Source organism: Musca autumnalis, unplaced genomic scaffold, assembly GCF_047663935.1.
Source record: "Musca autumnalis isolate F117 unplaced genomic scaffold, ASM4766393v1 scaffold_1, whole genome shotgun sequence".
Lineage (NCBI taxonomy): Eukaryota > Metazoa > Arthropoda > Insecta > Diptera > Muscidae > Musca > Musca autumnalis.
Window position 1 is genome coordinate 199,622,876 of NW_027411644.1, and position 24,354 is coordinate 199,647,229.

At 36.0% G+C, this 24,354-nt stretch overlaps 2 protein-coding genes across 9 annotated transcripts in view; one reads left to right on the plus strand and one right to left on the minus strand.

Moving 5' to 3' along the window:
- Nucleotides 1–20,929, minus strand: part of hdly (hadley) — a 165,384-nt gene extending 144,455 nt beyond the window's left edge. Inside the window, exons 1-2 of one of the 8 annotated variants that reach the window (XM_073959880.1) lie at nucleotides 20,660–20,929; nucleotides 20,230–20,382 (exon numbers count right to left, since the gene is read on the minus strand). The gene's annotated coding sequence lies outside the window, so the exon portion shown is untranslated. Of the gene's footprint in view, nucleotides 1–20,229; nucleotides 20,383–20,651 lie in introns of all 8 variants that reach the window. The other 7 variants (XM_073959876.1, XM_073959877.1, XM_073959884.1 and 4 more) reach the window with 7 other exon arrangements.
- Nucleotides 1–24,354, plus strand: part of LOC141388968 (uncharacterized) — a 236,265-nt gene that overhangs the window by 189,791 nt on the left and 22,120 nt on the right. The gene's annotated exons all lie outside the window — the stretch shown is intronic.

Here is a 24,354-nt window from a genome sequence, read left to right on the forward strand (position 1 = left end):
TATATAAAGCGTGTTTGGTGCATCAAATACATTAATCGGAGGAAAATATATATGGGAGCTATATCCAAATCTGATTTCAATATAATTTGAAAATTTTATTTCTAGACCCAATTCCGTCACACATTCCAAATTTCATTGATATTGGACATGCATAGCGTGTTTAATGCATAAAATACATGAAATCGGCCGAAAATATATATAGGCACTATATTCAAATCTGAACCGATTTCAATTCTAGACCATTTTAGACCGATTTATTTCTAGACCAAATTCCTGCACACATCCAAAATTGGGAGACATTATCTGTTACCGTTCTATAGATATTTGCATAAAAAATCTAAATTTTTTGGAGGTACCTCCGATTCTGATGCTATATCTCCGGATCAACGCTGAATTTCAGAAATTTTTATAGCCTATGTTACTTTCAGGCCATGTAGTGATATACGAGTACTCTAAAAATTTCAGGAAGATCAGTTCAGCGGTTTTTGAGTCCATAAACTTCAAACAAACAAACGTACAAACATTTTTCTACTTTATATATATTGATTTATTACATATTATTTCCAATATTTCAAAATTGCAATGAATTTCATCTTCAGAGATTTTTCTGTCGATTACTCTTTGAATAAAACCAGAAGAAAACGTCATAGAAACCCACAGCAATTGTATTTTGGGAAGTACTTTCAATGGATGCACATTTCTAGAAATGTTAATTTTTCCTGCTTCGGTAAAGGACCTTGTGACGACAAACGAAATCTAAAAACTGATCAGAAACAGGTTCTCCTTCGTCAACATCTCAACAAGTATCACTCGATTTTGCGGACAGGAATATACCCTGAGCCTGTGTGAATTGAAAATTTCATCTGTAGACAGATCGAATAGCCACTACACAGCCAAAATCCTTAAACCCAAAAACTATGCATTAGGAGCTTTTCAGAAATTTCGGAAGTAAGAACTTGCAAACAAAATAGGGATCTGTATCATTGATCACAAGTGTTGCGGAGGAGGTATGGAGAAATGGACCGGATCGACATAGTTAATTTTTGGAGTAGATCTTATTTTGGGAGTCATTCCTTTTAAAAGATATAGCGCCCACCAGTCATTTCAGTTCGCCACAGTATAATTTTCAACTTTTGACTCTAATGTCAGGAAATATGGACTTGCCCACGAAAAACTTAATACCGCTCTAAACTGCACTTAAACAACTATTTTGAAGGTTTGTGAGGGAGGTACCATGGCCCATTTTCGAGCAAAAACTAAGTTTGGAAAAAATATTACTAAATCCAAAGTTTGGACCAAATCTGTTGCTCCGTTCAAGAAAACTCGCGCATACCACTTTAGCTAAAATTCTTGAAATTTGGGGGGAAAATACCAGAAGAAGTAGACCGAAAAGCACCATCTTCGAATTTTGTATATATAAGGCTTGCTGAAATATTGCGATAAAAAAAGTTTGTACCAACGCAGTATCCGGTTCGAAAGTTGTCGTGTGCACTAGCCACTACACATGATTACCTTAGGTGTTCTTTACAGCTTTCGGGCCATTTCCCCTGGAAGTATAGACTTGCCTCTGAAAAACTTGTACGGTAGTAATAGGAGGCCCGAGAACACTTGTTGCAAAAAAGCAAAGCGTTTCCAGAGAGTTTATTTTATATTTACCTTTAACTAATTATTAGCATAAAGGAAGTGAAGCCATGACCATTGAAGTCTTAAGCTTACACAGCTTATCCATAGAGGTCTTAAAATGCACTTCGCTGAAAATTTTTGAAATACTCTGCGGAAGTTTGCCGAAAGAGTAGATAGATCAAAATATCACGAATGCCAAATTATGGACCGAATCGGTTGATCTGTTTGAGAATTATCATGCTCCCCAGGCGGCTACCCAGACGAACGGACATAGCTAAGTCGACTCCAAGTTTTCTGAAACAGATTTCTTCCAAACACCTTTTGGCCCTAAATCCACATCCGATGAAGCACATTTTGGCTAAAGGATGAGTGAATAAAAAATGTAGATTGGGAAAAATTGTGTTTATGGATTTTTGCTAAAAGAATGTATACAGTTATAGGCCTTGGATTGGGCGACATAATTTAATTTTAAACGAAGTTAAGACTGGATTCCAGAGATTCCCTTGTTCCTGATAAATTTATAAGAAGATCCAGAATTTCTATAAGTGAAGTCCGACGATTGGACGCCAAAATTAGTCTATTGACAGATGTACGATTTGGCGACAGAATTTGTCATTTACATAACCGCTATTAGGTGCTAGAATTTCTTGATGGATAGATTAACTATTGCTCAGCTTTAGTTCACGGCCTTCAGAAATTCTTTGCGATATGTAGACATCGGAATTTTGCATATTTTTGAAAATTGTAATGTTAAGATATTTGAAATTTAAATGTTATGATATTTCTAAGGCTTTCCATTGTATTCGCTTTCTTTTGGCCTTACCGAAGTGATATCACTGAATTTCATAACATTCACTGTAGTTGTGAAGTATTTGATAAATGATCCGCCGAAAAATATATGGGATTATTAATATATTCAGTGTTTTCACCATATATTAACTATGACATATTGTCAAAAAAGTTCTAAAAGATAAAATTGGCCAAAAAGTTTTGCGCCATATAGTATTGAAAATTATTTCATCAGTAGAATAAGTCTAAAATAAGGTTTGCATCTTTGCTAAATATGACATTTTCGCTAACATGAACTTTCAAAATTTTGCTCAGGTGGGCCCCCCCCGAAATGAAATCCTGGCTACGTCCCTGATATGGAGGCTTAGGGAGACGTAACTCGACATTCCATTAATCTAATAACACTATGCAACACTGAAAATGCAAACAACTTCTAGTATTAATTTTTTGAAAGTACATATTTAGACTACAAAAACCCTAGTTGGGTTTTGTCCTGTCAGATCCAGTTCGGAATTTATGGCCTCATTTAAACTAGTAGAACTTATCTTTTGAAGAAACCACATAAGAAAAGCTCCATTTAGGGCATCAAAATCTATAAAATATAGAAAATTTTACATAATTGCTGAAATTCTGGTCAGTATCGGCTAAACTATTGGGAGTTGAACCAAGTAACCTTTTGCAAAAATCTTCCAAATAAAGTTCTCAACAATTCTTTAGAACATTCTGAAACTCTAAAATGCTTACTTCATGTTGTTTCAGCGGTATTTTGCATCATATCTTTTACAACAAGTATTTTAAACACAGTTCACACCAACAGTTTATTCTCGCATTTCGGATTTCACTACATTATTGACATTTTTATTAAATCGTCGTTGAGAAATGTACTGAAAACAACGGGACAGAGGCATTTTACAACAATGACATGTTCTGAAGAGTTGTGTATTACATTCCAGGGAATATTTTTCCAAAAGAAAATATTCAGAAAAAATTACCGGTTTTGGAGATACGGTGCGAAATGTATAAAAATTGTGTTATTTTTGCATATATTTTGAAATTTGAGGCAATAAATAAATGTAGTTTTTCGAGTTCATTATTTCTCCAAATATTGTTTTCTTGTCCTTATCTACAAATTTGCTTCAGAGGTCAGAAGAAGATTAGCATTGGTTTCAGAGATATAGCCCCGAATTTCTTTAAAAACTCAATATTTAACCATGTTTAGATGGGGCCATAAAATCCGAGCTGGATCTGACACAACAAAACCCAACTAGGGTTTCTTGGCGTTTGGGTCTGTACTTTCAAAAAATCTTCAGTTCGAATTGTTTGCACAAGATCACCTTAAAAATGTTGCACAGTGTAATCGAACTTTTGAAGTCAAAAATCTAAAAGTCGAAGTCAACTTTTGATTGGAGATAAAATCTCATAGTCAATTATCTTGCAAACGATTGTCGATTTTGCCAATAGATTTTAGTTGTTGTTGTAACAGTGTTTTATGTTTGTATGTTCGTTCACCTGTTAAATCTGTCTCTGGGTCTATCTCCAGTTCCAGGAAGGTGGCTACTTCGATGGGATGTAACCACAGATCCACTGGAGTCAAATGAGTAGGCTTGGCAGGGCAGTTGAATAGGTGCTTAGCATCGTGCAGGCCCATGCCGCTACTGGGCAGATGTCTTGCACGGTGCGATCGATTCCCGCCCAATAGGAATTTAGGCGACTGCAATATCCCGAGCGTAATTGAGCCAAAACTACTCTGGTTTGTCGTGCCAGCTGACGCTCTTCAGCTGCGATAGATGAGGGATGTACTCCGGTGACTGCATTCACACAATAATTGCGTATGGTCTTAGCAACTGTGTCCGTGTGAATGCTGTTCAAACCTGCCTGATATGCCTGTTGATCTAGAGCAATGCCGTTCTTTGGTATTGTTGAAGTTACGAAGTTTTTCGGCAATTCACACTCTCACGACCCGAAAGCAAAGAAAGAGTACACAAAAGAGGGCAAATGTTTTTTGATTTGTTTTTGTTTTGCAGCACGCGTGCATACAACTTTACTAACACGCTCTTAAACGATGCCAATATTTAGAATTTTGTGTGCCCTCTTCTTGGTCGGCAGTGATCCAGAGGTTCTCTTCTATATTATTGGACCGCCATATCTAGAGCATGAATATCCTACTTGATATGCCTTGGTGTATCGGTGGGCAGCAGATGGTGATTGGGATGGCTCTCACGTTAACACCCAAGCAATTGCTGCAACGATAGCATATCATTATGTTGTCGTACTGGAAGAATCTTTGCCTACTCATTTAGATGATCCACTGTAGATTTGAGGAGGAACCCTGTTGCTGTTCTCAGGGCGGCGTTCGGACAAATTTGAATCTTATCCCACTGCGTGTCACATAAATTCGGGGAACAAACTGGCGCCGCATAGCTTACCACAGACCGACCTATCGCTTTATACGTGGTCAACAAGGTTTCTTTATCTGCACCCCAAGTGCTGCCGGCTAGTAGAGTTGGGCAATCTCGTTCCTTTTGCGGTTCGATCTTTTTCGTTCCGTTCCGCAAAAGGAACTAGGTCGTTCAGTTAGTTCCTTAGTTCCTTTTAGTACCAGCCTTTATATGTATACTCACACTCAGACTCGTTCACTCAGTTCATATCGTTCATGCATCTTCATCAAAACAAAAGGTAAACAAAAGGTAAACAAAAGAAAACAAAACTTTTTTATTTTTAATAACATTTTACTCCATTCTTGCAGGGGATAATATCATTTCAACGGACCAGAAAATTATCTATTTGCTTTACAACTGTTATGGAATCTGGTAATGGCAACAACTTTGCATTGGTTTGGACTCAAAGTGACAAAGTTTCCTTGGGAAATAAAATGAACTCAAATGTGATTATTGGCCTCCCAAAGGAAAAATAGATTGTTTTCGGCTTTCATGGCGGTAAATTAAAAGGATTTAAACCAAATTTGCAATCGGCACGTTCGATACCATGTCTGCCCGAAATATATCCTGTTCTATTTGATTGCAATGCATTGCATTTCAACTTGCTGAGGCTTACAATGATACCATAATGAGCCAGGACCACTCTTGGGGAAATAATATTGAAATTGTTACATGGAATTGCTACATGGAATCAAGAATCAGTATACCGTATTAGATGAATCTCTTATAGAGGGCAGAAAAATAAGCCAGTACGCATGTTTGGAGGTTTAGCGCTACAACTAAGCAAATATGTGGCGAAATATGTGTAGGATTTGGAGTATCGTCTGCAACATCATCACGCCTACTACGAGCAGTTACCAAAACAACATCAGGTTTGACTCTTCGCTCAGGACACAATAGTTTGACATTAATACCTGGTTTTTAAACAAAACCTGCTTGCTGTACCAGTAAACGGTAGTACTTCTCCAGTTCAGGAAGACGTTGGAGGCACACATATGGCCTGTTCCCGTACTTTATAAAGAGGTAAAATTGTTAACGAGTCCCATATCAATTTTGCTGTGTTTTGGTGCAAGTCGTAACAATTTTAAAAACTTTTGAGTTCTGGAACAACCGTATATTTCCGTGTATACATTTTAAAAAAGAACTGATGATGGTTTTGCTAAGTGAAAAAATAACAACAACAATGGATTAATTAACAAATATATAGTATTTATTGTAATATGCATTGTAGACTGGTTGGCTACGAATGTAATAATAGGAAGATAATTTTTGTGAGTAAAATAATTATATTTAATTCATTTTTGATTTTGAAATACTGGCTTAGAATTCATACAAAATAGACAAATAAATAAATAGTAAAAAAAAAAATATACATTGTTATTTTAATGAATGTAAATTACATGTTGTTATGAAGGAAAACTATTTTATTCACTTTTGATGGTTTTAAAAGTGTCCTTCTGTCTCTTATTATCTGACCAGTGGCAGAAAAAATACGTTCACATGGAACAGAAGTTGCCGTTATGCATAGACGCCGTAGCATATATGCATAAACCCGAGGATATAATGTTTTCCTTTGTTTCCACCACACCAAAGGATCCATTTTGCGGCCAATGTATTCCTCGTTAAGGTACTTGTCAAACTCCCTTATAGCTGCGGCAGTGTTATTTTCCGGTCTTGTTGTTTTTCTGAAATCATCGTCGAAAAACTTCCAAAAATCCGGTTCGCATGTGCTACGTGATTCAACAATTTCATTTATATTGTTGTTTTCTCCTTGATTTGGAAGTTTTATGTTGCATATTCTTTCCTTTAAACGCTTCACTGCTTTTTCATAATCTGCACTACTTTTAAAGGCTTTCCTTTTAAAGCGTGGATCAAGAATAGCACTCTCTGCATACAAAGTTTTAGTTTCGTACTCCCCAAACCGGGTTGACACACTTTTTTTCAAAGAATTCAACAATTCTGATATTACTGTCCTTGTAGAGAACATATTGGCAAAAGACCGTTCTAAAATGTTAGTTAGAACAAGTACCTTCGAGAGTGTTACACAGCTCTCCGCAGAAACTTCTAAAGTCATCTCGTAAAATGGCTTCAGTATAGGTAGAATCTCTTCGATCGTACCCCACTCTTCGAAATTTAGGATCAAATCCGGCTGTATTAAGGATAAGGTTGTTATGACAGCATTTTTTATATCATGGATTCGTTGGAGCATCTCATACGTTGAGTTCCAACGAGTATCAACATCCTGTTTTAATTTGAGCACTGTCATACCCATTTGATTTTGGGTTTCACACAGCTTTTTCCAAGCATTTGGACTTCTGTGGAAGAAAGTCACAATGTTTCGCACTTTAACCAAAAGTTCATTGACATTTGTAAGGGCCTGTTTAACAACCAGGTTTAAAGTATGTGCAAAACAACCTATCCAAGGAATGCTTGCATTTTGGACAGCTGATTTTACATTTGCAGCATTGTCAGTGACAATAGCTGCAATTTTTTGTGTAACCCCAAACTCATCTGCTACTGCTAATAATGCAGTCGAAATCTGCTTTGCTGTGTGCCTTTCTGAAAATTCAAAACATGACAGCAGGTTAGACACCAATATGTCATTGTTAATATAATGGGCTGTGACAGCTAAGTAGGAACAATTAGCCTTTGATGTCCACCCATCTGTAGTGAGGCAGACTGCAGATGCCCCCTGAAGTTGTTGTTTAACATATTCAAGTAAATCACTATATGTGCTATCTAACATATTGTTAGATAGTGATTTCCTTGATGGCAAGCAGTAATTTGGACACTGCGATACCAAGCCAATCAGATTTTTAAATTCAGGCTCTTCTACCATGCGGAAAGCGTGGTGTCCTTTCACAATCATTTTTAGAACCTGTTTGTCAATTCTTTCAGATTTACGGGGTGGAGGAGGTCGATGAAAGAATCGGGTTATATTTGGCTGGTTGACATTTGAAATGGGTACAACAACAGCACTTGTTGTACTGGGTTGGGGACCGCTGGCCGCTGGATTGGTGGAATTTTGTACTGAGGGCGAGCTTATTTCATTGGTGTCCACATTTAGGATTTCAGCCTGGGATTGTCTTTCTAGAACAAGTGGTGTAAGAGGATGCTTCCTTTTCATGTGTCTACTAAGGTTCCCAATGGACCCCGAGGCAACACTTAGAGAAGTTTTGCAATACTTGCATTTAGCTCTTCCCTCAACATCATCAAAATGAAGCCACAATGGGCTAATCTTTCTAGATGCCATGTCAATTCTGTAAAAATTATAAAGTTTCCATTAGTTTTTTTGGAATATATCATTTTAAATTTTATATAATCAGTTTAGGGGCGCCACACGGATCGATATAAAATGGTTATATATTTCCTGGGTTGGAATAGTAATGGAAAATTTCCGAAACTGTCGAGATCCAGAAAATGTGGAGCCTAACCATATGTCTGTATGGTAAGACTTTGAATGCGATCATAGGGATGCTCCCAAACAGGCCTTTGTGTTTATATTAATATTAATAATTAATATTAATAAAAATAAAACTGATTGATAGGTCAATAAATACCTTTATATTATGTTATTCCAAAGACTTTCTTACAACCAAATTGTGTAAAATGCCGAGAATATAATAAAGGAATTCTGTAAAGAATTTCACATAAGTACATAGTATATGAAACACAATTTTTTTTCACATAACCACTTACACACAAAATTACATAAAACTTTTAATTATCTGTATTTATTGTTTTCTTTTATAGTTTTGCAAAATAAAACTATTCCAATTGGTATTTACTGACTGTTTATATATTTTTTGAATTCGGCAAAGATCAGTTTAGCAGAAATAAAAAACGAAACGACACTATGACATTTCTTATTCGCTATTGAAAGAGAGAGACAACTGATATTAAATGAACTAATGAACTAACTGAAAGAGAAGAGCAAACAGAATGGGAGAAAAACGAACGAGGGAGCAAAAGGAACTACCTGAACCGCATAGTCGGACCTAGTACCGGTCGTTCCTTTTGTGGAGTAGTTCCTTTGAACTAGTTCGTTCCGGAACGACACAACTCTACCGGCTAGGGACTTGAGGACCTTGTTCCTATATTTCAGTTTAACGCAGATAGCTGTGGCATGCGAGGACGACGTGAAAGTGGTGTCGAATGTGACCCCTAGAATTTTGGGGCAGTTTGTGGTCGGAATTCTGCTACCATCGAACCTGATATTCAACTCTCTTCTATACTGCGACGTCCATGTAATGAACAGAGTGGCCGTCGATTTAGTGGCGGATAACCGCATATTCCTCGCGTGGATAAAGGTGGTAAGATAGGTTAAATAGAAGTTCAGTCTCTCATAGATGTCATCAGGGTAGGCACCTGATGCCAGGATCGTACAATCATCCGCATACGTTACGATCTCAATGCCGTCAGGAGGGGGCAGAATACAGGAACGGTAGAAGTTAAACAGTTCCGGAGATATCGCCCCTCCTTGGGGAACTCCCTGTTTCACTCTACTGGGCTTGGATTTCTTGTTCCTTAATTCCACATACGACTGGCGACCACACACATAGTTGATTATCCAACGTTTCAGACTTGGCCGGAGGGTTGTCTCCTCGATATCCTCGAACAGCGTGGAGTGCTTGACAGTATCAAAGGCTTTTTATAAGTCAAGCGCCACCATCACTGTTCTATCACACGGCCGCTCCTGGTTGTGTCCTCGACAAATATATTTGGAGATGGCGTGCAGCGCTGTTGTCGGGCTGCTTACGGAATCCATGCTGATGATCGGCAACTTGATAGCCATTTCTAATGCTGGGGAGGACTAAGGCCTCAAGGGTCTTCACTACAGGTGACAAAAGCGAAATCGGCCTGTACGATTCAATTTTTGCTGGCATCCTTGCCTGGCTTCAGTAGCGGGACCACCCTGCCCATTTTCCAGACTTCGGGAACAATAAGGGTGGCTAGCGACATGTTGAGAACTTTAGTGAGATACTCCACTCCTGGCTCATCCAGCTGTTTTAACAGTACACTGGAAATTCCGTCAGGGCCCAACGCTTTGGATGATTTAGCGTTCCTGATGGCATTCGCAACATCATCTATTGTAAACTGTGGTGGTTAATCCTCGGCAGGAAGAGATCTAATGCGACGTAACACTCTTCTCTTCGCCCTGTCACTCTCGGGGTGCTCGACTAACTGTCGATTGAAGTAACTTGCACACCTCTTCGGGTCAGTCAACGTAAAGTCGCCAAACGTGACTGAGGTCCTGTCATCCCTCCTTCCGGGGTTCGAAAGTGACTTAACCGTTGTCCACAATTTACTTATACCGTCTCCAATGTTGCAACTCTTCAGCTAATTTAACCACTTGTTCCGCTAATGTTCGCGACCAGCCTGTTAATTTCCAGTGTCAGCTCCCTGACTCTGGGGTCGTCGAGGTTGGGTCGACGAAGCTCATCACGCTCATTTGCTAATCCCGTCGCCTCTGCTGGGAAATTTGGTCTTACATCGGGTATTCGACCAGCAGGTATATGGCGAGCGGCTGCAGCATTGATGATGTCTCGAAACGTCCTTTCAGCTACCCGAATATCAGAAGGATTGGACAATTCTCTGAAGCGGTGATTGGTGAACTCTCTGAAACTCGTCCAATCAGTTTCCCATGATTGACGAATGTGCCGCGTTCAGAGTTGATGAATCGGGTGGTCTGCTGATAAAGACAATTATGGGGAGATGGTCTGATCCAAGGGAAATGACGGGTTACCAGTTGACGTCATTTGTCAGACCAGGTGACACACTCCTCTAATTCTGGTAGGGGCGTCCTCATTGACCGAGCAAAACGTACAGCTGTCAATCAGCCAGCGATATATCCCTCTGGTCGTTTCCGAAGGCCGAATGCCACATCTCATGATGATGATTATGACCTTCCAAAAGCGGGCTAATGTCAGGCTTATAATCTGAGATACAGTTATTTCTCGGCGCTATATATACGGCAGTTTCACACCTGACTGCTACCCCCATACATTCCACGTACGGGTCGTTAGAGGCAGGCTCAAGCGAGATAGGTCTGTATTGAGCAGACTGGTGCAAAAGGAAAGCTAATCCCCCACCTCCACATCTTTTGCGATCCTTCCTTATAACGTTGTAACCATCACAACCTACTGAGCTGTGGTCGTTCAGCATGGTTTCCTGCACCGCTGCGGCCTTGATCTTCTTCCGATTCATAAATTCCACTATTTCGTCGATCTTACCTCGGAGCTCATTGCAAAAAGGATGCATTTTCTTGGAATGGAACAACAACGGCTGGCGTTAAATGCTGTGCGTGCGGCTGCTGTTGGGGGGAATGCGGGGGAGTTTCGTTATCTGACGACGAAGTCGTTTCGTAATCTCAAGACAACGACTCACTGGGGGCTGTGTTCGCCCAGCATGCAGCAACGTAGTCCCTATCGTAGTCCCTCGCGTGGGCAAGTCCAGAGAAACCCCTTGAATGTACCCACTTCTGACATCTATTGCATCTCACCGAAGATTGGATATGGGTGAAGATGCGGATGTGACAAACCAAGCACAAATATATTGGTCCTGGGTTTCCCTCCGTCCTGGCATGGACCAAAAGTATCCGGAGCAGGCATTCCGGGATATGCCGCTCCCTGCACAGAAAAACGAAACAAATACAAACCCATGTACACTGAGGTGGCAGCCGCTGGCCGGAACGCTGATGTTGTGTGGTCCCGGGGAAATGCCCAAAACGACCACGAAAACGCGACAAAATCGATTAGTTGTCAATGAGAGTCTTACCTAAAATTTTCTGAGCGACATTTTTGCACAACATTTCAAAGATGAAAAACGTCATCTTGTGGTACTTTTATAGCGCCTTTTAAAATAAAGGACGAAAAGGACATTGAAGGGTGCGAGTTAGAAGGTCGAAGTGCTCTACGAAAATAATCCGCATTCGATTAGACTGAAGACGTGTCATCTTAAAAATAAGCTGACTCAACAGTGAACAAAAATATAACGCTAGTTCCTGATGGCTTACAGTGTCTCTAGCAAAAATTTCATCACGCCATAACGCGGAAGTTCGACTCACGGCGGATCTGTCCTTCGGGGTTCTTAATATACTCACCAAGGCCTTTCTTCCCCAGAAGGTATTTTCCGTGCCCCAGACTTTCACCTTCATTTTGTTGCACAGTGTTATTGTTATTGTTAATGTCTTCTGCCTATGGAAGACCTTTACAAGAAGAACTTTAGAAGGTCTTCTGTCTATAGTAGACCTTTAGAAGCTCTTGTTTGTATAGAAGACCATTAAAAGGTCTTCTGTCCATAGAAGATCCTCTGTCAATATAAGTCCTTTAGAAGATCTTCTGTCTATAAAAGTCCTTAAAAATATCTTCTGTATATAGAATACCTTTTGAAGCTATTCCTCTATAGAAGATCTTTAGGTAGTCTTCTGCCTATGGAAGATCTTTACAAGGTCATCCCTCTAAGCAAGACCTTAACATGGTCTTCTGTCTATAGAAGTCCTGTACAAGGTCTTCTCTCTATAGAATACCGGTACAAGGTCTTCCCCCTATAGAAGACCTGTACAAGGTCTTCTGCCTACAGATTAACTTTAGAAAGTCTTCTGTCCATAGTAGACCATTAGAATGTTTTTTATCTACAGAAGACCTTTAGAAGATCGTCTGTCTACGCAAAACCATTAGAAGGTTTTTGTCTAAAGAAGACAGTTAAAGGTCTTCTGTGTATGGAAGATATATTTAACACCCTGTCTTTGTTAAAATATTTATTATTTTCACACGAATTTTCAAATTTTGTAGATCGATTTACTCGCTTTGGCGGAAATGTAGAGCGCTGACTTTTTAGTGAGGAATTTTAAACGATAAATGGAACATGTATACGAAAAATTAGGTATTTATGTATGTTTTCTGGGGACTGAAAAATTATTACGAATATAGACGAACGAACAAAAATTAGTTACAATAACAGGGGGATAGTAATAGGTAGGTCTACAGAAGATTTATCGAAGGTCTGTTGTCTAAATATAGAATACCTTTAGATGGTAGAATGTCTTAAGGAAGTTCTTATACCGAGCAAAGGTCATATGTCTGAAGTATCCCTTTAGAAGCTTTTCTTTCAATCGAAGAACTTTCGAATGTCTTTTGTCTTTAGAACCCTTTTGGATGACTTTTTTCCAATACCAACCTCTTTCATCTTCATCTTGCCCATTACTATGTTAATATTGTAATAAAACATATTATTTAAATCAATTTTAACTTTAATTACATTTAATTCGGATCATTCTAATACACAACCATAAAATGAATATGTTTCCTTGTATGTGGGAAATAAACCAAAAACAAAACAAAAATCTGATGACCAATTCATTTTATTTTGTTTTTTAATTTCAACTTCGATCGTCTCAGTCGCTGCTGACGTTAATACCGAAATTTGTTGGATTAGCACAAAATTTATGTCGGCTGATGTTTGTTGGCCAGACATGTGCCAATTTTTATTTTACAGAAAGTCAAAGCCAAAAAGGAATGAATATAAGAAACAGCCAAGAAATAGAATGCAAACAAAATGTAAACACACACATACACACACAAAACAAAGATGACTTAAAAAATAAACAAAACCAAAACAACAAAACACCGCATGTGAAAGAGGAAAGATATTATAATACTTAGGAAGGTCAAAATTTTGGCCGGTATGATCAATGTTCTGTGGAAAAGCATAACCATTGCATGAGTAAGAGGTAAATTTTCTGGGTCGAATAAGTTTTGTTTATTTTCAATAAATAAAATAAAATTTTGTTTATATTTAGATCTCAAAATAAATCAGGTTATAAATGTGATTAGTAAGAATTAGATTTTTTTAACAAATTGAATTGAAAAATATATTGTTCATATTGAAAAATGTCCTTGTTAAATGTTTGTGTTATGTTAGTTATGGATATAATTAATCTAAAATCAAATATCTGTACAATTTTATTAGAACTGGTGTTTCTGACCGTTAAATGTTAAAACTCATTTACTTTTTTTTTTAATGGCTATAGAATTTGTTAAATATTCTTTTCTTAAGATTTTTTATTTTAGCCATCGAACCATTATAATACACCTAAATTCTCTATATCCAAATAAAGAACCTGTGATATTTGTTCAACTCCAAAAACGCAAAGCCGTTTTCAATACTTAATTCAACCTGTTTTTTTTGATAATTAACATTTAAATTCAACATTTTAAACGTGTTTTCGATAATATCATTAGATCACTTCATCTCAACCAGATTTAAGATTATTTTTTTTTGCTTTTGAATATTTTTGGAACTTTGTTTGAAATATTTGAATTAATTTTCTTTGAGTTATTTATCAGCATAGGCATAAGCAGACATTTTGGTGATATTTTAATGAGAATTTCCAAGAAGTGGGCGTTTTTGCTTGTATTTATTAATTCCCTAACAAGGAATGTCTTCTAAAGGGGGTCATTTCTAAAATTCTATTGAACTTAATTCCTATAAACCACACCTTGATTTGACTTGAAATATTAATGCGTAATACCTATTAAATATGCATATAAATATTTTGATATCTTAATATGTTGAAACTTGGCAAAAATATTTTAATAACATAACATAATTACAGTTCAAAAAGTTCTTACCGGTTTTTTCCACCCATGTCAGTATCGATTTAATATCTTCCAAAAAGTATAATTTGCAATAATCATTTAATCTAATGGAGAAGTTTTTCATAGCTTTACTGGATATTTATTTCTACATTCAAATGCATACATAAGAAAAGCAATTAAAGTCAAAAATAAATCGCTTGAATGATTTAATGGATAAATTGGCATACAAGTGAATTTAAATAACAGCATGCATTTTAGTTGGTTAATGTTAATTTTTTTGTAAATGTTTAATTTTTTATTTTATGAATTTTTATTAACAGTGCATGAGGTCGGCTGCAGGCAATATACTGGTTATTATACCCCACAGAAAGTCATTTAAAAGAATTGAAACAACGAATAAGTTGGTTCTAGGGAACACTTTTGGAGCTACACTCTAAATTATTTTTTGAAAATTGCAATGAAAATTACTGTGATTTTTTCTGTTGATTATTTAGGGGGTGCGTAATAATTAACAAATTGTAGTACAATTTATGGAAATGCACAATTTCAAAAACAAATTATTGCAAGAAGAGTAGTTTGAACAGAATATGCCTTAAATTAAACACAAACTGCTTAATTTTAAACACATAGTGTTCCAAAAACTGCAATTGCAACGGAATGTGCTTGAAATTAAACACAAAAAGTAGCAAATTCATAGCAGAAGAACAACAAAACTTAAAAACACGTGTTAGTTGCTCGCGGTTCCTTGTTCGAAGCGGACGTAAGATTGTGAAAATATCGTTTTTATATGTAAATTACAGTTAAAATAAGAAGTAAATAAAAAGTCATTAAAAAATCTGTGAAAAAGAGCTTAAACGACGAAAACGTTGTGCATGAAAGTGCAAAATAATTTAAATTAATTAAATAATTTAAAAATTTAAATGTAATAAATAATTTTAATTGCCATAAAAGTTTAGAGGTACGCAGCAAGATTATATATATATAATTAAATATATACACATTTACTTTTGTTAGTACTTTTAATTACACAAATGAAATAAGATATGTTTTTAAATAAGTAAAATAAATTTTTATATAAATAAAATAATTTCCTTTTATTCAAAATGTAGTTTCATTAAACACATTCAGAAATTTTGTATACATTTCGGTACATTTGCATACATTTACATACCAAATTGCGTAAAATTACAATAAATTGTGTGTAAAGTTTTAAACATATTTTGCGAAAAATATTACAACAACAATGTTGTTGAAAATTACGCACATTTGTGTCGCATCTCGTTGCCTATCATTATCATTGTGGAATTTCAAAAGTTTAGAGTGTACATACGCCGAATAAAGTAATGTACACAAGCTAATTCTTTCGTTGCAAGTAGACTGAAAAATAATGGGTTATTATACATGGGAAGGTGTGACAAATATACTTCTAGATGATATATCGAACTAAAATGTTTATCAATGGAAAATTGTATATGCACAACGAAGACTGAATACCAAATTTCAGTCGTTTCGGTGGGATATTAAGGTCACAATCTTCAAAATACATACCGAAAATCGGGAAGTACCGTTCTATGGGGGCTACATATATGACGATGAGGACCTACACCAACAAAGTGGAAAGTTGTATAACCAAATTTCAGGCATTTCGGTGGGATATTGACACCACAATCATCAAAATAGCGGAAATGGAATGTACTGTTCTATGACGGCTATATGAAAACGTTAACCTATACCGCCAAATGTCAGGTGGAAAGTTGTATACCCCCAAACGAGGACTATATGCCAAATTTCAGGCATTTCGCTGGTGTATTGAGGACACCACCTTCAAAATACCGAAAATCTGGAGGTACCGTTCCTTGGGGGCTATATGAAGACGTGGACCTATACCAACAAATTTCAGGTTGACAGTTCTGCACCCCCAACGAAGACTAAATACAAAATTTCAGCCATTTCGGTGTTATAATGACGCGAAAACCTTAAAAAATCGGCAACATGTGTATATTTTATTCAAAGTGAGTCGTATTGTAAATTACTTTCGGAGTCGACCGACGGTAAGTTCCGACAACATCGCAAAAGGGGTATGAGTAGTAGACAGTATTCGTGGGGACATCTAATATAACAAAAGAGTTCAGTAATGATGACTGACTCACTGATTCACTGACTGACTGAAAATCAACGCGCAGAATAAACGGCAAAAGCTAGAATCTTGAAATTTTGGGTGAAGGTAACTCTTGGTCCGAAGGTGTCAGATAAGGATGGGTTTTTGGAAATTCTAACTAGAACGGTACGAAATGTCCTAAAAGGTACTAAATATGGTACCATTTGTATTTGGCGAACCGGTAGAGTTAGAATTCTGAAATTTGGAATGAGGGCCACTGATGGAATATAGGATAACTACGAAAAGTACTAAAATGTACTAAATTTCGTACCATTTGGTATTATCTGAACGTATAAAGCTAGAAGCTTGAAATATGGAATGAGAATCAAGGTTGAGAAGTTGGGTCGATACAAGGAGATGGTTTTGGAAATGTGTACTCATTTGTACGAATAGTACTGAATGGTACTAAATTTGGTAAATTTGGATTTGGGCTAACGGATAGAGTTGGAATACTGAAATTTGGAATTAAGATTACTGTTGGAGTGTAGGATTGATAAAGATTTGGAAATTCGTACTTATGTGAACGGATAGAGCTGGAATCTTGAAATTTGGAATTGAGATTACTGTTGGAGTGTAGGATTGGGTCAGTTTTGGAAATTCGTACTTATGAAAAGTATTAAATGGTACTAAATTTGGTGCGAGGGGATTTGGGTGAACGGATAGATCTTGATTCCTCAAATTTGGACTGAGCTTCACTGATGAAGAGTAAAAAATATGTACCAAAGGTTTTTTGGAAACTATGAGTGTACGAAAAGAACTAAATGGTACTAAGTTTAGTACAATTTGGATTTGGGTGAACGGATAGAGCTGAAATCCTGAAATTTGGAATCGAGATTTCTGTTGGAGTGTAGGATTGAGGAAGTTTTGGAAATTCTGGAATACTGAAATTTGGAATTGAAATAATTGTTGAAGTGTAGGATTGAGGTAGTTTCGGAAATTCGTACTTATGGGTACGAAAAGTACTAAATTTGGTACAATTTGGATTTCGGTGAACGAATAGACCTAGAATCCTTAAATTTGGACTTGAGACTACTGTTGGAGTTCAGGATTAAGTTAGTTTTGGAAATTCGTACTTATGGCTTTTAAATGGTACTAAATTTGGTACAATTTGGATTTAGGTGAACGGATAGAGCTGGAATCCTGCAAATTTGGTAAGACTACTGTTGGAGTGTAGGATTGAGACATGTAAGTAGTTTTTGATATTCATACTTATGGGCACGAAATGTACTAAATGGTACTAAATATGATACAATGTGGATTTGGGTGAACGAATAGAGCTGGAATCCTGCAAATTTGAAATTATGATTATTGTGGGCCTGTTGGATTGGGGAAGTTGTGAACATTCATACTTATGGGTACCAAAGTTCTAAATTGTTCTAACTTTGGTACAATTTGGATTTGGTTTGACGGATAGAGCTGGAGTCCTGAAATTCGGAGTTAAGATTACTGTTAATGTGAAAGATTGAGGTAGTCTTCGAAAATATTACTTATGGGTACGAAGAGTACGAAATGGTACTAAGTTTGGTACAATTTGGAATTACGATTACTGTTATTATTTTGTATTAATGACAGGGTAGGGTTGAGATATGTCGCCGAAAACATACCATAAGTATACGAAAAGTACTTAATGGTACTCATTTTGTTGTTGGGTGCAGGGACAATGTTGAAATCTGTATTTTTGGAGTTAGGGTGAGTATTGGTGTGCAATGTTGGTCTCGCTGTTAATGTGTAAGTGTGAGATAAGGCTGATCTTTTTGAAAATCGAACGAAAGGGGTACGAACAGCACTAAAATAGAAATAAATATTGATTAAAATTAGTATTAGCCCAACAAAATTTTCAGTGTTCGCCATTTGTTTTTTTATATCCTTTCCGCATACGAAGTAGCGGGCACTTTGCTAGTTATTTATAAAATATGATCCAACTAGAGGTTCCCAAATTTTTAAAGGAAAAAAAAACACAGAAAATTTTAATCGAATTGGAAATGTTTTTTACCATTTGATAGAACATTCTTTGGCAGATTTTTTAAGTTCAGGTATATTAAATGTTGGCCGCATCTACATCATAAACGCTCTGACCGTACAGTCCAATTTTTGCTGAATCACTCGAACATTTCGACTGGTAACTGAAGGATGACACGCTTGATTTTTCAAGGCTTGCATCGTAGCGGGGTTGTCCGTATACACTTTAGACTTTACATATCTCCACAGGAAAACGTCTAACGGTGTAATATCACACGAACTTTGTGGCCAATCGACCGACCGAAAACCTAAAATTGTCTGCTCATCGAAGTGTTCTCTTAGTAAATCCTTTGATTGATGTGGGGGAGAGATCACGAGCTTAATTTTCAGGCATCAAATAGTCGGCTATCATGGTCGCCATTGAAGGATACCTTCTCACCGACATAATTTTTGAAAAAATATGGGCTGATGATTTTACCAGCGGACAAACCACACGAAACCGTTGTTTTTCCTGGACGAAGTGTTATCCCTTGAATCTCATTACGTTGCTCTTATATCATATACGGCTACTTTCCTTGTTTACGTACCCCTTAAGCCAGAAATGGGCCTCATAGCCAAACAAAATTTACCTCGAAATACATTCCTCAAAGAACGTGAATTCTTGTAATAAAGTTAAACGATTTGCAACCATTGTTCAGTCGTAAGTCTTTGCACGAAAAAAAAAACCGAACAATAATAAACAAAAATAACGAAAATAAAATAACATGCCACGACTCAGTCAAGAAAAGGCTATTGAAAAAAGTACCTTTAATTGGATCACCCGTTGTTTTTTATTATAAACCATTACGTTGTTATCACATATTTAATTTTTTTCGTAATGTCGAAAATATTCAGTTTTATTTATTACAAAATGATAGGCCAGTAGCGTTATACCATTCAACTCTTTTACTTCTTATTTTTCTACAATCATATTTGGAGTGGTATAGGGTTTCGTAACGTCGGCTTAGCCTTACTTCGATCCTTTCTTTATTGCTTGTATTAATATGCACGTATATAAATTTAAATTACGTATTAAATTTAGTTTGGATTGTTAAATAAAAAAATATTTTTCAATCTTTGTTATTGGATATAGTTCAAATGTGAGTATAAGGACTGCCTTTTTTCACGAACTGTCAATAATTTGCGCCTTGTTACAAATGCAATGTCAAATTTTGAGGGCAATTTTAATATTTTTAAAAAGATATTATCTTAAATTTCTTAGCATATTATTATTAAATCTTATCGATATTTAAAATATTCTTTCAGCGAAATTTATTTTTATTTCGGCTCAAATTTTCAGATACATTTAAGACAAAATTGCCAACTACTTTGATTTTTTTTTAAACGAATATCAGAACAATAATCGTGTAGTTTTACTGAATATATTTTCAAGATAACTATTAATTATAAAATTATGATCGAAACTCTAACCGTATATATATTAAGAATATGTTTTGTATTTTAAACGATTTAATATACACTAAATAATATAGTCAAACAAAAGCAAACATTTGTTTCACATTATCGATAACAATCGATTTGTTTAATCACATTGTGCATACCACCTCCTCAACAAGTCTTCTTCGTCTACTACATTACGTATGTGGTTGGTGGTGTGGCTTACCTTCAAAACAACAATTAACGGTATGTAAATAAATCACCGATTAAGTATCTGGAAACAATCGCTAACGCCGATGACAAGATGAAATAATAAACAATAAAACACAATTCAAAGAAAAACACGTTTTCTTTCTGCCACTAGCACCGGCTGAATGCTCTGAAAAATAACGAAGAATTGTATAATTAACACTTCCATTTAATTTGTAACAACAATTATTGAATTTTATTAAACCAAATTGCCGAAATCAAATTATTTGTAACACTTAATTGAAATATAAGATTTTTTTTTTTTGGATTTGATTTTTTTATTTATTTTTATAAATTCTATTGTTATTTTTAAATGATGTTATATATTTTTTGTTAATCACATCGCAAGCACTCGCGTTTGTTTTTGTATTTTTTTATATTTTTGTCGATTTTGTTTACCCACACACAATTTATCCGAATCTGTTTTTGTCGTATGGTGACGACGACGAGACGTACAAATGTTTTGATCACGTTCGCGCCTTCTTTTGAACCACTGTTACGATCTTCGTAACTTTTAGAATCGTACTGAAATTTTGTTTTGCAAATTCCCAATGTTATAGCATAACAAATAATAATAAAAATGTTCACCACAACACAACAAAAGCATGTATCCAACCAAATATTCCACTCTCGTCGAAACACTTGTCTCTTTCTCCGCCGATATGCTCAAAACAAACAAAACATTCGAGACGTGTTGTTTTTGTTTTTAGCAGAGCTCTGCTCGTGATGTATCTTTTGTTGGAGACCACCAATATCTCTTAGTTTATCTGTGTGCTTTTTCTCATTTCAACAGTGATGGGACATTGAAAGGTTGTACAATTAATTCAACTTTAAAAAGTACCGAATGGAATACTGACATTTCAAATCTTTGTTAAATTTTATACAAAAACAAAAAATATCAAAGCTAATGGACTGTTTCACTAAGACGATTTGAATTCAAATTCGTTCGAAATACTACCAACTACTATACTTTTTTGAAAAATATTTGATTAATTTTTGTTTTAAATCACACAAAAATTTTCTACAATAACATAAGTTTGGTAGCTATTCGAACGAATTTGTATTCGAATCGTGTAAGAAACATGCCATAAGAAAGTTTGTTAGTAATATTTTTATACCCTACACCACACTGTGGGGTCTTTGTGCATTTGTATGTATGTATGTATTTGTACATTTGCATGTAACATACATAAGGAAATGAGATAGACCCATAGTTCCATTTGGGATATATGTATATAGAATCACTTTCTGCGTCGATTTATGCATGTCCGTCCGTTCGCAACGTACAGGTCGCATTTATTGTCCGATTCAATCTGTTCATATTTCGATGTAATATAATTCCCTTACTATTTTCGGCCGATTTTAGGTATTTGCTGCACCAAACACAGTTTATGAAATTTGGAATGTGGAACTGAATTCAGTCTAAAAATAAATATGCTAAATTATATCGAAATCTGTTCAGATTTGGATATAGCTCCCATATGTATTTTCTTCACGTACGATGTCGATGAAATTTGGAATGTGTGACGGAATTCGGTCCAGAAATAAATGTGCCAAATCATATCGAAATCTGTTCAGATTTGGATATAGCTCCCATATATATTTTCGGCCGATTTCACGTATTTGCTTCAACAAACAAGTTTTATACATCCAATGTCTATTAAAGTTTCAATGTGTGACGTAATTCCGTCTAGAAATAAATGTGCCAAATTATATCGAAATCGGTTCAGATTTGGATATATGTAGCTCCCATATACATATCCTTTACATATTCACAGTGGTGTAGGGTATAATATAGTCGGCCCGGCCCGCCCTTTCCTTACTGGTTTTTATTATGAATTTAACAATGGTCAATTACTTTCAAATATTATGCAAGATCCCAGCAAAAATTCGGATCCGTTAGTCATTATGTAATTCATTACAAAGTAATGTAAACAAGCTACTTTTTACATTACCACTAAGCTGAAACACATTGGGTTATTTCTTAAAAAATGTACAAGGCGAAACTACATACTTGACTCCTTACTAAGTAATGCGTATGGTGGCACAGCTCGTGAGTGTCATACTACAAATCCGAGGATTGTTTGTTTAACCCTCAACTTCTGGTGACCATAGAATAACTAGTTATTCCAGTGGTTATAGAATAACTAGTTATTCAGAGCGACATACCCTGGTTAAATTAATTAATGATTTTTTTTTGCTGGTATAAAATTCGACACTGACCAAGTTTACTGTGTGTATTTTTGCTAACAGAAAATCGTTTGCCGACGGTGAGCTTTCACATTTTTTGTATCCATTACCTAATAAAGAGTGTAATAAGCAGTTTGCCTGGTAAAGTATCAAAGACATAAAAAGGGTTGATTCATAAGTAGTTACTGAGATGTACAGAGAGGTTCTTTCCCATTTTAACGGAGGACTTTGTACCAGTAAATGTTATCTTACAGAACCGTATGAAAAGCATAAATGGCCTGAAACATATTTGCCTTGTCAACAGCGGCTTTATTTTCGAAAGATGTTAGGTATTGATCTGCATCCTGTGGGGTCTTCTCTAGAATTTGCACAATATGGAAATATATTTCAACACATGGTTTACATAATTTGCGGTAGATGGGGGCTGTAATCCTTAAACGGAATATTAGTCTCCACATGTAAAAGGTTCACTGGGGTCATGTGTAAGCACACAATTAGGGTGTCCAAAACCGAAACCGGTTACCCGGTTTAGAGTTACAAAACCGAAACCGATTTTCGCCAAAAACATAATTTTCGGTTAACCGAACAATTAATATTTCATTACAGTTGTATTCTTGAAAGTAAACTAAACTTAACTAACACAGTGTACGGTCAAATATTATAACATTTTACAATGTTAGATGTAATACCTTTGACAGCCCGGTATGTGAACATGAAGCGTTGTCAGGTTGAAATGTTTTTCTTATTAAATGGTCCAAAGTGTCAAGAATCTAATCATGTTACTACTTTATTCAAATATATTATTTGAAAAATAGGTTTTTGCATCGAAAACTTGCCAGTGTGCCTATAGTGTGTTGTGTGAAAAAACTGTGTATACGTAATATCACACGGTAGTTTGTATGACGTTACTCATACGTTTTTGAACTAGTATAGTAAAGGGTACGACAACAAAATGTATGTTTGATTACGTCATTTCACGAGACTTTAAAGTTTGCAACGCAAGACGAAGAATCTAGACTTTATAAAATGTAATTGTTTTGGTACACATCGTTGTATTTGTAAGGGTTTTTACTATTCTAAGAGTACAATTTCTTTTTCAATTTTGCTGTTCCCAGTTCGAGGTTGAATGTCAAATAACAAGGGTATTATGAGATAATTATATAATAACGAAATCGTTATACTTAAATTACCTCTTGCCGCACAAATACTTATCAATTATGAGCAATTTTGCAACTATTTAACAAAACCGGATTAAACCGGTGAACCGGTTTTTAACATTTTTGAAAGGGGAAAACCAGTTTTTGGAGAAATTTAAAATTTCGGTTAACCGAAAAACGTTTTGTTACAATTACAATTCTCAGGTTAGCGTTTGGATAGGTCTGAATGCTCTTCAATTGCGCAGATATTGTATTCGCGGACCACACTGGCACCGCGTAAAATACCCCAGACGAACCTATCGCATTATAATAGGTCAGCATGGTTTATATATTGCACCCCAAGTGCTGCTGGTTTAAAACGTATGGTCATATTCTTACTTCTCAGCTTGGAAGTTGTTAAATGAAAACAATGGGGGCGGGCTGGTAGTTGAATAGGTGTTGTGTGTCTTGAGGGCTTCGATGGCAGGATGTATAGAGTACCGTTGACAATACGTTCTCTGCAGAAATTGAGAATGCTTACATCATCTCACATCATTTGTATGAATAAACTGCGAATACGTAATATAACACAATAAATTTTATGACGTTACTCATACGCTTTGGAACTGGTACAGTGAAGTTGGGTAATCTAGTTCACCTAACTGTACTAACCGGACCTAAGTTATGCCAATATGGAGCGCAATTGCCTTGGAAGAAGACGCACAATGCTGGTGGAGGTGGGAGATTATCAAAGAAGATGTTAAATAAAATTGATG